The sequence below is a fragment of the Rattus norvegicus genome, chromosome 19, assembly GCF_021556685.1.
Source record: "Rattus norvegicus strain SHRSP/BbbUtx chromosome 19, alternate assembly SHRSP_T2T, whole genome shotgun sequence".
Classification (NCBI taxonomy): Eukaryota; Metazoa; Chordata; class Mammalia; order Rodentia; family Muridae; genus Rattus; species Rattus norvegicus.
The window spans coordinates 20,225,042-20,238,611 of record NC_141552.1 but is presented as its reverse complement, the minus strand read 5'-3'; the positions used below and the strand labels follow the sequence as shown (position 1 = coordinate 20,238,611).

The 13,570-nt window shown below is 43.6% G+C and overlaps 1 protein-coding gene and 1 non-coding gene across 2 annotated transcripts in view; one reads left to right on the top strand and one right to left on the bottom strand.

The window, feature by feature from the left end:
* Nucleotides 1-13,570, bottom strand: part of LOC147999039 (disks large homolog 5-like) — a 144,176-nt gene that overhangs the window by 71,028 nt on the left and 59,578 nt on the right. The window lies entirely within an intron of this gene.
* On the top strand, nucleotides 4,972-5,078 carry LOC134483699 (U6 spliceosomal RNA). The gene has a single exon (XR_015644372.1). It is a non-coding gene; the product is annotated as a U6 spliceosomal RNA (small nuclear RNA).

Below are 13,570 nucleotides of genomic sequence, written 5' to 3'. Positions count from 1 at the left end.
GGTGAGTTCAGAGCACAGCTGGGAGGAATTTAGGGATGCCAAGCCATGACTAAGACCAGATCCTGGGCTGACAGGCAGTTGAGCTGGAGAACTGGCATCCAAAGTGTGACTGCCTAAATCCTCTTAGACCAAAAGCCCTGGATCTGAGCTACTTTGGTGCGTGCTCCTAAGTGGGGTCCCAGACACAGCTCAGAATTGGGGCTGTGCATGGACTTTGGTGCTGGCAGCAGGTGGCTTAGCCATAAAGTGCCGAGCTTTCCCATCTGTGCCCACTCAAACTCCTCTGTTTCATTTTAGGTGTGTTTGGTATAGTTTTGAGACAGGGTATCTTGTAGCAGCCCAACTTGCTTTGAGCAACACTGTAACATAAAAATAACCTTGAATTCAAGATCCTCCAACCCCTCTGTCCCAAGTCCTGGAATTAAGACCTCCAGCTGTGACCATTTTACTGCAGCATAGGATCCATCTGTATTAGAGTGAGCTTTGGAAATACTGGAGCTCCGACTGTTCCTTAGAATTCAGGTTTCCTTAATTCTTAGCAGGAGTTTTGTGATGATGCTGATGAGAGAGTCAGGAGTTACACTGGGAGAGGTAACAGTCCTGGCAGCCCTGAGTGCACAGTGAAAGTCAAGACAGAAGCCTGCTGATTAGCACCTGAGTGAAAGTGGGAGGATTCAGAGTTCAAGAACAGACTCAGTTACATACCTAAGACCATATTGCAACATTTTTGTTTCATTTTTGGCTTGTTTTCTTTGAGACAAGGTGTAAATTTATAGCCCTGGCTGTCCTGGAACTCACAATGCCTCTACCTCCCAATCCATGGAATTAAAGGCATGTGCCAACATGCACTGCCACTAATTAATTTTTAATTAAACATGCTGGCACAATCCAGTAATCCCAGTGCTTAAGAGGCCGAGGCAGGCAGATATCTGGTTTCCTGACAAGTCTGATCTACAGAGAGCCTGTCAGAATAGCCAGGGCCAAACAGAGAAACCCTGTCTCAAAAAATAAACAACAAAATGAATTTGTTTTAAAGAAGAGAGGAACTATTTAACAGAATTAGAGGCAGAGAACCAAAAGGTAATGGGCAGTGCAGAGTCTAGCTTCTGAGATGAAAGTGGACACCAGGGGTTAGGGTGGGGATTCTCATCTTGTACTGGGACACAGAGGGTGGCTTCAGGGATGGAAGGCTCAGTCAGTCATTAGTCAGGATTCTCAATCAAGAGGGTGTTGTAAGATCCAAAATGTGTGAGCAGTGTTCTGCATGAGACTAGAAGAACCTGCCTACCTATACAAAACAGCCAATGAAGAGTAATCACAAGCATACATCTGGAGGTCCACAAGAGGTTAACGTCCACCTTAGTGTGGATTATACAGAGCACAGGTGGAGAGGAGTAGAAGAGCTGATGGTGGCTGAGGCAGGAGAGGAGTTCAGGTGTGAATTTGAGCCAGTAAAGGAGCTTGTAGGTCGGGCAGAGCAATGAGAGGTCTAACAGCATAGCTGTTGAGATCCTTCAGATTAATTTGTCTTAAGAGCCTCATGCCATAGCCAAGGACAGAGTAGATCTGACTATTGGGTGGCTGGGCTCACATAGCCCAACAGGTTTGGCCTTGCATCTGTGAGATTCCAAGTCTCTCCCTTTAGACACAGCCATGGAGAAGGTGTAGCAGTGAAGGTGCAGATGGCTTTGCAATGCTTGGCTTATGGTGTTGAGTACTTCATGCTCCATAGAGCTAGGAAATGTCCTAGAAGCCAGGGAGGCTGAGCATGAGGAAGACAGGTCTCTGGGAGAGAGAAATGATAACCAAAGTCACTAAGAACTTCCTGAATCACAGTGTCTGTTAACCATATATTTTATTTACTTATTTTTATGGGCCTGAGTGTTTCACCTAATAAATGCTTGTGCACCATGTGGTATGTGTGGTGCCCGTGAAGTACAGACTGATTCCCTAGAATTGCAATTACAGGTTAATAGGAGCCACCATGTGGACACTGGGAACTGAACCTTGGTCTTATGCTCTTAGCCACTAAACCAACCATCTCTTCAGCACCACCCCCCAATTGTATAGTCATTAAGATTTAACCATTTGGCCTTCAGTATTTGAATTAATACAGATGTGACAAGAGTTATAGTTAACATGGTGGTTCAGGTATAGACAGGCAGGCATCTCATTGTATACAAAACATGAATCCTTCCTTCCTTTCTTTCTTTCACTTCTTTCTTTCTTTCTTTCTTTCTTTCCTTCTTTCTTTCTTTCTCTCTTTCTCTTTTTGTTTTACTCTTGGAGACAGTGTTGTTTTTTGTGTAGCTGACCTGGAATTAGCTCTGTAGAGGAAGCTGCCTTGAATTCAGAAATCTGTCTGCCTCTGCCTCCCAAGTGTTAGGATCAAAGGCCTGTGCCACCACCACCACACATCCTTCTGTTTAAAGGAAAAATGTAGTCTTACAGGGCAGCATGAATTTAGCCCCGGTATAGACATTTTCCTAGGCCTCAGGAGCTGTAGAGTTCATGAAGGATTTGCTGCCTTACCCTTTAGCCTGGCTAACTATGAGAGCTGCACACCCATGGGTGTTTGCTTCACAAGAGTCTGGAGGATGAGGGTCACAGGCTGAGGTAACTGTGTAGAGCAAAGGATGCTCGGTGAAGGTCAAGTGGGTAAAATGCTGAAATGCTGAGAGAAGAGGCCTATGGTAGGCGCCTCCTACACCTGAGACTTCCAACCCCGAAAAGCAGGGGGTAGAGAGTGAGGATGCAGAGTCCATACAGGTCAGGAAAAGGCCATGTTCCTGAAGCCTCCATGTGTGGTGGACAGGCTCTAGGGCACCATGAGGGAAATCAGGAGCTTCTGGACTTTGTAGAATTACAGGGTTCCATGTTACCTCACATGCCCATGATTTGCCCCCTACTGCATGGAGAAGCCAACACCAGAAGCCTCCAGCTCCCAGCCCTGCTTTTGCCATGTAGGTTTATCCAGAAGAGCTTGGAAGTCCCTGGACCTGGAGTCTCAGGTGGTTGTGAGCCACCTGACCCGGGTGCTGGAGACTGAACTCAAGTCTTCTGCAAGAGCAGCAAAGACCCGTGCGCTGCCTGGCCCAGCCAGGGCTGTGAAATGGTGTTTATTTTCATCTGAACAAGCCCAACAACAGTTTAGGTCCCTAGAAGCCACACAAACCTGGATGCAGTAGAGTCTGTCATCCAGCCCTTCCCACAGGGAGATAGGAGCCTAAAGTGGACAGTCTCTAGGATTAGAGGGAAGGGCTAGCCTAGCATACACAGCCATGGACGAGAGGTAGAAGGTGAGGATCTGTGCTCAGGTTGTCCCTGACCTTTACACAAGCACATGAGTACCTGTACTCACAGAACGCCATACAGACATACGTGAGTAAAGATATAAAACAAACAACATTGAAAATACAATATACTGGGGCTGGAGGGATGGCTCAGTGGTTAAGACCACTGACTGCTCTTCCAGAGGATCTGAGTTCAATTCCCAGCAACCACACTGTGTCATATAACCATTTCTAATCTCATCTTCTACCCTCTACTGTTGTGTCTGAAAACAGGGACAGTGTACTCACTCATATGGACAAAATAAATAGTTTTTGTTTTAATCCTTTTCTAAAAAAAGAAACCCATCTGTGACACATGATCATTGTGTGATTCCAAATGTGCCTAAGTCAGTACAGTCCTATTGCTACATGGTGTACCAGTTGTGTCAGCCTTGGTAGTAGAATGGCACAGTTGAAAAGATGCTGGTCACAGTGACCAGGCAGCCTAGAAAGTTCACCATGAGCAGAGAAGGCTGTGCTGTGTCCTAGTCCTCTACCCCACACTGCCACCTCATCCCTACGAATAGAGCAAAAAAGAACAGATGAGGAATCTTCAAGGTTTCTTTCCTCTTTGATTTCTTTATTAACCTAGCCCCTGTGCTACATGTAAACTTGTCACATCCACTGTCCCATCCCTAAGCCCTCATACCTGTCAGATAAGACCGGAATCTTGCTTTGGGGGGAAGCTCTGGTCCCTCTCTGTCCTAAGAGGCTCTGAGCCATCGCTGAAAGAGAGTCCTCTGAGGATTGAGGGAAGTCCATAGCCCGTACTCTGACTTCCAGGAAGGTTTGAGGAAGGTGGTCCTCTTCTTGTGGTTCCTCTAGTAGGAGCAGCCCACACTTGGGCCCAGCTCCCACTATCAGGAAAAGACAGGTGGCTCTGGTCTTTGCACAGCTCCAGCGGAATGAACAGTGCATCTCTCCTCTCTCTCTTTCAGGAAGTCTCAGCCTCTGGTGCAGGTGATGTTCCCAAGGCAAAGGAAAGGGAAGTGCAGAGTGAGGACTCCCAGGATCCTTTAAAACATTGTCTGCATTGTCTTCATTAATTTTTCTGTTTAATTTTTATTCCATGTGTATTGATCTCATTGTAGGGGTGTGCATTCCAAAGCATGAGTGTTGAAGGTAGAGGAAAAAGCATGGGAGTCACTTTATCCTACCGTGTGGGGTCCCAGGCTCTGAACCGGGTTGTTGAGCTTGGCTACAACGATCTTTCATACTGAATTTCCTGCTGGCTCTGATTTCAGGGAGAGCGTCTCATAGAGCCCAGATTGGCCAGTAAACTACTGATCATCCTGCCTCAAGTATTGCCATCTAGTTCATGAAAGGGTTGAGTTATTGACACGAGGAACTGGGGATGGGCAGAGGTGCATGACTGAGGCTATCTCTGCTCAGTGGCATGCCTTTGGGGACTGATAGTTTTCATCACTGATATGTCATTTGACTGCAGTGCTCCTCTGGAGAGAAGGAGTCTCTTTTGCCAGGGCATCAGGCTCTCCAGACAGGCCTGGAAGGTGGAGGTCTAGAGGCCAGGCCTGCATTCCTCTTCAGAAGCTGCATTTACCACTCTGGACAGTGCTGTAGAACAGGGTCACATATCCAGTTCTACCCTGAGACCTGCTGATAAAGAATGTCTATCCTGGTGCTCGCTTCGGCAGCACATATAATAAAATTGGAACGATACAGAGAAGATTAGCATGGCCCCTGCGCAAGGATGACACGCAAATTCGTGAAGCGTTCCATATTTTTAGAAATAATTGACTCAACTGTCAAAGATAATGTAAAGCGGAAAAAGCTACTGGTCCAAAACATACAGGAAATCCAGGACTCAATGAGAAGATCAAACCTAAGGATAATAGGTATAGAAGAGAGTGAAGACTCCCAGCTCAAAGGACCAGTAGATATCTTCAACAAAATCATAGAAGAAAACTTCCCTAACCTAAAAAAAGAGACACCCATAGGGATACAAGAAGCCTACAGAACTCCAAATAGATTGGACCAGAAAAGAAACACCTCCCGTCACATAATAGTCAAAACACCAAATGCACAAAATAAAGAAAGAATATTAAAAGCAGTAAGAGAAAAAGGTCAAGTAACATATAAAGGCAGACCTATGAGAATCACACCAGACTTCTCGCCAGAAACTATGAAGGCCAGAAGATCCTGGACTGATGTCATACAGACCCTAAGAGAACACAAATGCCAGCCCAGGTTACTGTATCCTGCAAAACTCTCAATTAACATAGATGTAGAAACCAAGATATTCCATGACAAAACCGAATTTACACAATATCTTTCTACAAATCCAGCACTACAAAGGATAATAAATGGTAAAGCCCAACATAAGGAGGCAAGCTATACCCTAGAATAAGCAAGAAACTAATTGTCTTGGCAACAAACAAAGAGAATGAAAGCACACAAACATAACCTCACATCCAAATATGAATATAACGGGAAGCAATAATCACTATTCCTTAATATCTCTCAACATCAATGGCCTCAACTCCCCAATAAAAAACATAGATTAACAAACTGGATACGCAACGAGGACCCTGCATTCTGCTGCCTACAGGAAACACACCTCAGAGACAAAGACAGACATTACCTCAGAGTGAAAGGCTGGAAAACAATTTTCCAAGCAAATGGTCAGAAGAAGCAAGCTGGAGTAGCCATTCTAATATCAAATAAAATCAATTTTCAATTAAAAGTCATCAAAAAATATAAGGAAGGACACTTCATATTCATCAAAGGAAAAATCCACCAAGATGAACTCTCAATCCTAAATATCTATGCCCCAAATACAAGGGCACCTACATATGTAAAACAAACCTTACTAAAGCTCAAAACACACATTGCACCTCACACAATAATAGTGGGAGATTTCAACACCCCACTCTCATCAATGGACAGATCATGGAAACAGAAATTAAACAGAGATGTAGACAGACTAAGAGAAGTCATGAGCCAAATGGACTTAACGGATATTTATAGAACATTCTATCCTAAAGCAAAAGGATATACCTTCTTCTCAGCTCCTCATGGTACTTTCTCCAAAATTGACCATATAATTGGTCAAAAAACGGGCCTCAACAGGTACAGAAAGATAGAAATAATCCCATGCGTGCTATCGGACCACCACGGCCTAAAACTGTTCTTCAATAACAATCAAGGAAGAATGCCCACATATACGTGGAAATTGAACAATGCTCTACTCAATGATAACCTGGTCAAGGAAGAAATAAAGAAAGAAATTAAAAACTTTTTTAGAATTTAGTGTAAATGAAGGTACAACATACCCAAACTTATGGGAAATATGAAAGCTGTGCTAAGAGGAAAACTCATAGCGCTGGGTGCCTGCAGAAAGAAACAGGAAAGAACATATGTCAGCAGCTTGACAGCACACCTAAAAGCTCTAGAACAAAAAGAAGCAAATACACCCAGGAGGAGTAGAAGGCAGGAAATAATCAAACTCAGAGCAGAAATCAGCCAAGTAGAAACAAAAAGGACCATAGAAAGAATCAACAGAACCAAAAGTTGGTTCTTTGAGAAAATCAAAAAGATAGATAAACCCTTAGCCAGACTAACGAGAGGACACAGAGAATGCATCCAAATTAACAAAATCAGAAATGAAAAGGGAGACATAACAACAGATTCAGAGGAAATTCAAAAAATCATCAGATCTTACTATAAAAACCTATATTCAACAAAACTTGAAAATCTACAGGAAATGGACAATTTCCTAGACAGATACCAGGTACCGAAGTTAAATCAGGAACAGATAAACCAGTTAAACAACCCCATAACTCCTAAGGAAATAGAAGCAGTCATTAAAGTTCTCCCAACCAAAAAGATCCCAGGTCCAGACGGGTTTAGTGCAGAATTCTATCAAACCTTCATAGAAGACCTCATACCAATATTATCCAAACTATTCCACAAAATTGAAACAGATGGATCACTTCCGAATACCTTCTACGAAGCCACAATTACTCTTATACCTAAACCACACAAAGACACAACAAAGAAAGAGAACTTCAGACCAATTTCCCTTATGAATATCGACGCAAAAATACTCAATAAAATTCTGGCAAACTGAATCCAAGAGCACATCAAAACAATCATCCACCATGATCAAGTAGGCTTCATCCCAGGCATGCAGGGATGGTTTAATATACGGAAAACCATCAACATGATCCATTATATAAACAAACTGAAAGAACAAAACCACATGATCATTTCATTAGATGCTGAGAAAGCATTTGACAAAATTCAACACCCCTTCATGATAAAAGTCCTGGAAAGAATAGGAATTCAAGGCCCATACCTAAACATAGTAAAAGCCATATACAGCAAACCAGTTGTTAACATTAAACTAAATGGAGAGAAACTTGAAGCAATCCCACTAAAATCAGGGACTAGACAAGGCTGCCCACTCTCTCCCTACTTATTCAATATAGTTCTTGAAGTTTTAGCCAGAGCAATCAGACAACAAAAGGAGGTCAAGGGGATACGGATCGGAAAAGAAGAAGTCAAAATATCACTATTTGCAGATGATATGATAGTATATTTATGTAATCCCAAAAGTTCCACCAGAGAACTACTAAAGCTGATAAACAACTTCAGCAAAGTGGCTGGGTATAAAATTAACTCAAATAAATCAGTAGCCTTCCTCTACACAAAAGAGAAACAAGCCGAGAAAGAAATTAGGGAAACGACACCCTTCATAATAGACCAAAATAATATAAAGTACCTCGGTGTGACTTTAACCAAGCAAGTAAAAGATTTGTACAATAAGAACTTCAAGACTCTGAAGAAAGAAATTGAAGAAATCCTCAGAAGATGGAAAGATCTCCCATGCACATGGATTGGCAGGATTAATATAGTAAAAATGGCCATTTTACCAAAAGCGATCTACAGATTCAATGCAATCCCCATCAAAATACCAATCCAATTCTTCAAAGAGTTAGACAGAACAATTTGCAAATTCATCTGGAATAGCAAATACCCAGGATAGCTAAAACTATCCTCAACAATAAAAGGACTTCAGGGGGAATCACTATCCCTGAACTCAAGCAGTATTACAGAGCAATAGTGATAAAAACTGCATGGTATTGTTACAGAGACAGACAGATAGAACAATGGAACAGAATTGAAGACCCAGAAATGAACCACACACTTATGGGCACTTTGATTTTTGACAAAGGAGCCAAAACCATCAAATGGAAAAAAGATAGCATTTTTAGCAAATGGTGGTGGTTCAACTGGAGGTCAACTTGTAGAAGAATGCAGATCGATCCATGCTTATCACCCTGTACAAAGCTTAAGTCCAAGTGGATCAAGGACCTCCACATCAAACCAGATACACTGAAACTAATAGAAGAAAAACTAGGGAAGCATCTGGAACACATGGGCACTGGAAAAAATTTCCTGAACAAAACACCAATGGCTTATGCTCTAAGATCAATAATCAATAAATGGGATCTCATAAAACTGCAAAGCTTCTGTAAGACAAAGGACACTGTGGTTAGGACAAAACGGCAACCAACAGATTGGGAAAAGATCTTTACCAATCCTACAACAGATAGAGGCCTTATATCCAAAATATACAAAGAACTCAAGAAGTTAGACCGCAGGGAGACAAATAACCCTATTAAAAAATGGGGTTCAGAGCTAAACAAAGAATTCACAGCTGAGGAATACTGAATGGCTGAGAAAAACCTAAAGAAATGTTCAACATCTTTAGTCATAAGGGAAATGCAAATCAAAACAACCCTGAGATTTCACCTCACACCAGTGAGAATGGGTAAGATCAAAAACTCAGGTGACAGCAGATGCTGGCGAGGATGCAGAGAAAGAGGAACACTCCTCCATTGTTGGTGGGAGGCAGACTGGTACAACCATTCTGGAAATCAGTTGGAGGATTCTCAGAAAATTGGACATTGAACTACCTGAGGATCCAGGTATACCTCTCTTGGGCATACACCCAAAAGACGCCCCAACATATAAAAAAGACACGTGCTCCACTATGTTCATCGCAGCCTTATTTATAATAGCCAGAAGCTGGAAAGAACCCAGATGCCCTTCAACAGAGGAATGGATACAGAAAATGTGGTACATCTACACAATGGAATATTACTCAGCTATCAAAAACAACGGCTTTATGAAATTCGTAGGCAAATGGTTGGAACTGGAAAATATCATCCTGAGTAAGCTAACCCAATCACAGAAAGACATACATGGTATGCACTCATTGATAAGTGGCTATTAGCCCAAATGCTTGAATTACCCTAGATGCCTAGAACAAATGAAACTCAAGACAGATGATCAAAATGTGAATGCTTCACTCCTTCTTTAAAAGGGGAACAAGAATACCCTTGGCAGGGAATAGAGAGGCAAAGATTAAAACAGAGACAGAAGGAACACCCATTCAGAGCCTGCCCCACATGTGGCCCATACATATACAGCCATCCAATTAGACAAGATGGATGAAGCAAAGAAGTGCAGGCCGACAGGAGCGGGATGTAGATCTTCCCGAGAGACACAGCCAGAATACAGCAAACACAGAGGCGGATGCCAGCAGCAACCACTGAATTGAGAATAGGACCCCCGTTGAAGGAATCAGAGAAAGAACTGGAAGAGCTTGAAGGGGCTCGAGACCCCTTATGAACAAGAATGCCAAGCAACCAGAGCTTCCAGGGACTAAGCCACTACCTAAAGAGTATACATGGACTGACCCTGGACTCTGACTTCATAGGTAGCAATGAATATCCTAGTAAGAGCACCAGTGGAAGGGGTAGCCCTGGGTCCTGCTAAGACTGAACCCCCAGTGAACTAGATTGTTGGGGGGAGGGCGGCAAGGGGAGGAAGATGGGGAGGGGAACACCCATAAAGAAGGGGAGGAGGGAGGAGGATGTTTGCCCGGAAACCGGGAAAGGGAATAACACTCGAAATGTATATAAGAAATACTCAAGTTAATAAAAAAAAAAAAAAAAAAAAAAAAGAGAGAAGTCTGGTGTAATTCAGATAGGTCTGAATTCATTTGTTACTGCATATTTATACCTTACCCCTTTTAATATTCTTTCTTGATCTGAGCATTTAGGGTTTTAATTGTTATGTGAATGGAGGAATATTTTCTGGTCTGCTCCCATCTGTCAGATTCTATGGCCGTGCTTCTCAACACTCCTAGTGCTGCACACCTGTAATACAGTGCTTCATGCTGTGATGACTCCCACCATAAAATTATTTCAGTACTACTTCATAACTAATATTGCTACTCTTATAAGTCATAATGTGCAAGGTATCTGATATACATTCTTTGTGACTGGTCGTAGCCCAGAGTTTGTGAAACATTGCATTATATACATTTTTTTTTAAAGAGAAGCCTTCATCTAAGACGGTCCTGATGCAGGTGTAAGAGCAGAGACACCCTGACATAGTGACAAGTTAGCAGGCCCAAGGCCGCTTGCCTTAATGGCAACAGAGATTCCTGGGTAAAGGCACAATCTGAAATCACTGTCCCCAGGACATTTCTTACCTCAGTTTTTCCCCATTACACGGTGTGTCTGCTTGGCCATGTCTGTCCAGGAAGCCAGTCCCTGTAGTCTCTGATACAGACAGAATCCTAAAGGTGAGAATGTTTTCCCTCTGTTGGCTCCCAGTCACTTCTACAGAAGTAAGTTCAAATCACCCGTGGGTATATGTGTCTCTCTCCCATAATGTGTGAGACTTGAAATGTCATCCATTTGAGTTGACAAAAACCAACTCTCACTTCAGATTTACAGCTGACCAACACTTAGTTTCAGGAGAATGAAGAAGCTGGCCAGGCCTGCAGAGTCAGATCCCCTCCCTGCCTGGGACAATCCCACCCACAGTAGACTTCAGCTTCACCTAGCAGCTGTTATCAGAAAATCTGACCTTAAGGTTCTGAAGTCCACACATGCACAAACCCTAAGGTTGTTAGATGGTGGATATGGGGTTTTTCTCCAATTTAAAATCATTCAGGCCTCTTTTCTCCCCTGGGATGCACTTTGTTCTCTCAGGTCTGTTCTTCTCAGAAGTCAACTCTCAGAAGGGGCACTTTGCTCTAACTCCTCCATGGGACCCACCCAGCATTGTGACTGGAGGATCCTAAGGAGTTGTAGCTCTGAGCTGGGAGGGGGAGCTCTCACCCTGACATGGAGAAGCCTGTTTTCACAGCTGATCTGGATCTGAGGAAAAGGTGCTTTTAAAGAAGCCTGTGAAAGTGTCTCCTGCAGGAGAGCCCACCCTGCAGGTAAAGTCACACAAGACAGGGAAAAGTGGCTTCTCAACTTTCCCAGGGCTCTCAAACCAGGGAGGGTAACTGATTTCAGAGAGTTTGAGAAAGGCCTCCATCTCCCTGAAAGACTTCCCTCAATCATAAGTACCACCACTACCCCAGGCTCAGCAAAGCCCTCCAACTACCAGTTCCTGGCAAATGAAACCCAGTGTGGAGAATTGAGGATAACACTTCTAGGAAAAGGGAGACACAAGCCTCTGGGGGTCCTGACCTGGGGTCTGTCCCTCAGGCTCTCCTCACTTCCCCTAGGTGCCTAGGGCAGGGGCAGGGTCAGGAGTAGGGGGAGGGGCAAGTTCATGGTCAGGGGCAGGGTCAGGGGCAAGCAGTGACCTCCAGCCACAAGATAGGCTTTGGGTGCATGGAACAGGCAGCAGCAGAGCTCGCCCTGCCCTCCTTCTCTCTGGAGTGGGAAAGCATGGAGACCTGAGTGGTAGGGAAGAGTTGGGGAACTCACAGCTGCTTTTCCTCTGGCTGCAACTGCAAGTGGAGGGCGAAAGAAGCCAGAGAGTCTCAGGGGATCCCCCCATTTCCTGATTTCATTGTCCTTGTGGATGTCCAGGATGAAGGCTGTGCTTGGCTGGGCCAGAAGCCCCGCAGACAGGTAGAAGATGCACAACTGGCCTGTGACCTCCCTGGGCACCCACTGGGACCCAGCTCAAGTGGCCACAGACACTCACCAGGCACCCTGCCCCAGCCCTAAGCCTGTACACACCAAGGCCACAGCACCTCTGCTAGTCTCTCCCACCATGAGCACTCACCCTGGCACCCTGGCTGGCTTACACTCTCTGTAGGGAGCTCCTTGTCTGGTTTAGACACCAGGTTGATTATGGCCTCAGAGAAGGAGTTTGACATTGTTCCTTCTCTTTCAATATAGTGGAATAATTGAAGCACTACTGTTATTAGGTCTTCATTAAAAGTCTGATAGGATTCTGCATTAAAGCCATATGGCCTGAGATTTCGCTTTTTAATTTTTGGAGGGGCAAACTATACTGACTGTATCTATTTTCTTCTGAGAATTATCCATGTACCTTCCCAGATCTGTGTTTATGTTGGTAATTGTTATCTGTCTAGAAAATACCAATATCAAATAGATTTTCAGTTTTCTGGAGTAAAGGCCTCTGAGGTAAGACCTAATGGTTGTTGAATTTGTTCATTGTCTATTGTTAGATCCCCCTTTCATTTCTAATTGTGTCAATTTAGGTATTGTCTCTGGTGTGCAGTTTGTTTGAGGAAGGGGTTGCCTCTCTGGTTGATCTTCTCAACAAAAATACAAAAAAAGAAACAAAAAAAAATAAAACAAACAAAAAACCCAACACACAGTACTTGATTCTCTTGACTCTTTGTATTTTTCACTTTATTTGTAATTGACTGATTTGATTTGAGCCCTGAATTAATTTCCTGCCATCAAATCGTACCTGACATTCTATGGGATGAGGTTTGGCCTCATCTTGTTAACAGCAACATGTAACTTCTGAGCTGTTTCTGCTCTCTGTAGTGGTAATGATGTCAAATCTTACTGAAAACCATGCATAGCCTGGTTTAGGCTGTATTAAAGTAGCCCACCAATTCAGTGTTCCCTGCAAGGTGCCATGGGACAGCAGTAGCATGAGTCTGCATGCACCTCGACAGTTTTCATTAGGGACTACACACACACACACACACACACACACACACACTTTACTGACATGGTGCACATTCTTTGCACATACAGAAGAAAGTGAGAAGTAATGAAAACACACCAATAATGGAATTGATGGAGGGAGCTGTGGGAAAGCTGGGGCTTAGAGTTATTTAAAGGCCCTGTGCAGGCTCTCCTTTTGTTGGAGGAGAAACTTCAAGTGCAATGTGGTTCTTTATTTTCTTTCTCTAAAGCACAGAGGGCTAGGGAGGAACACAGGGCTTTGAGCTTGTTCGGCAAGTGCAGTCA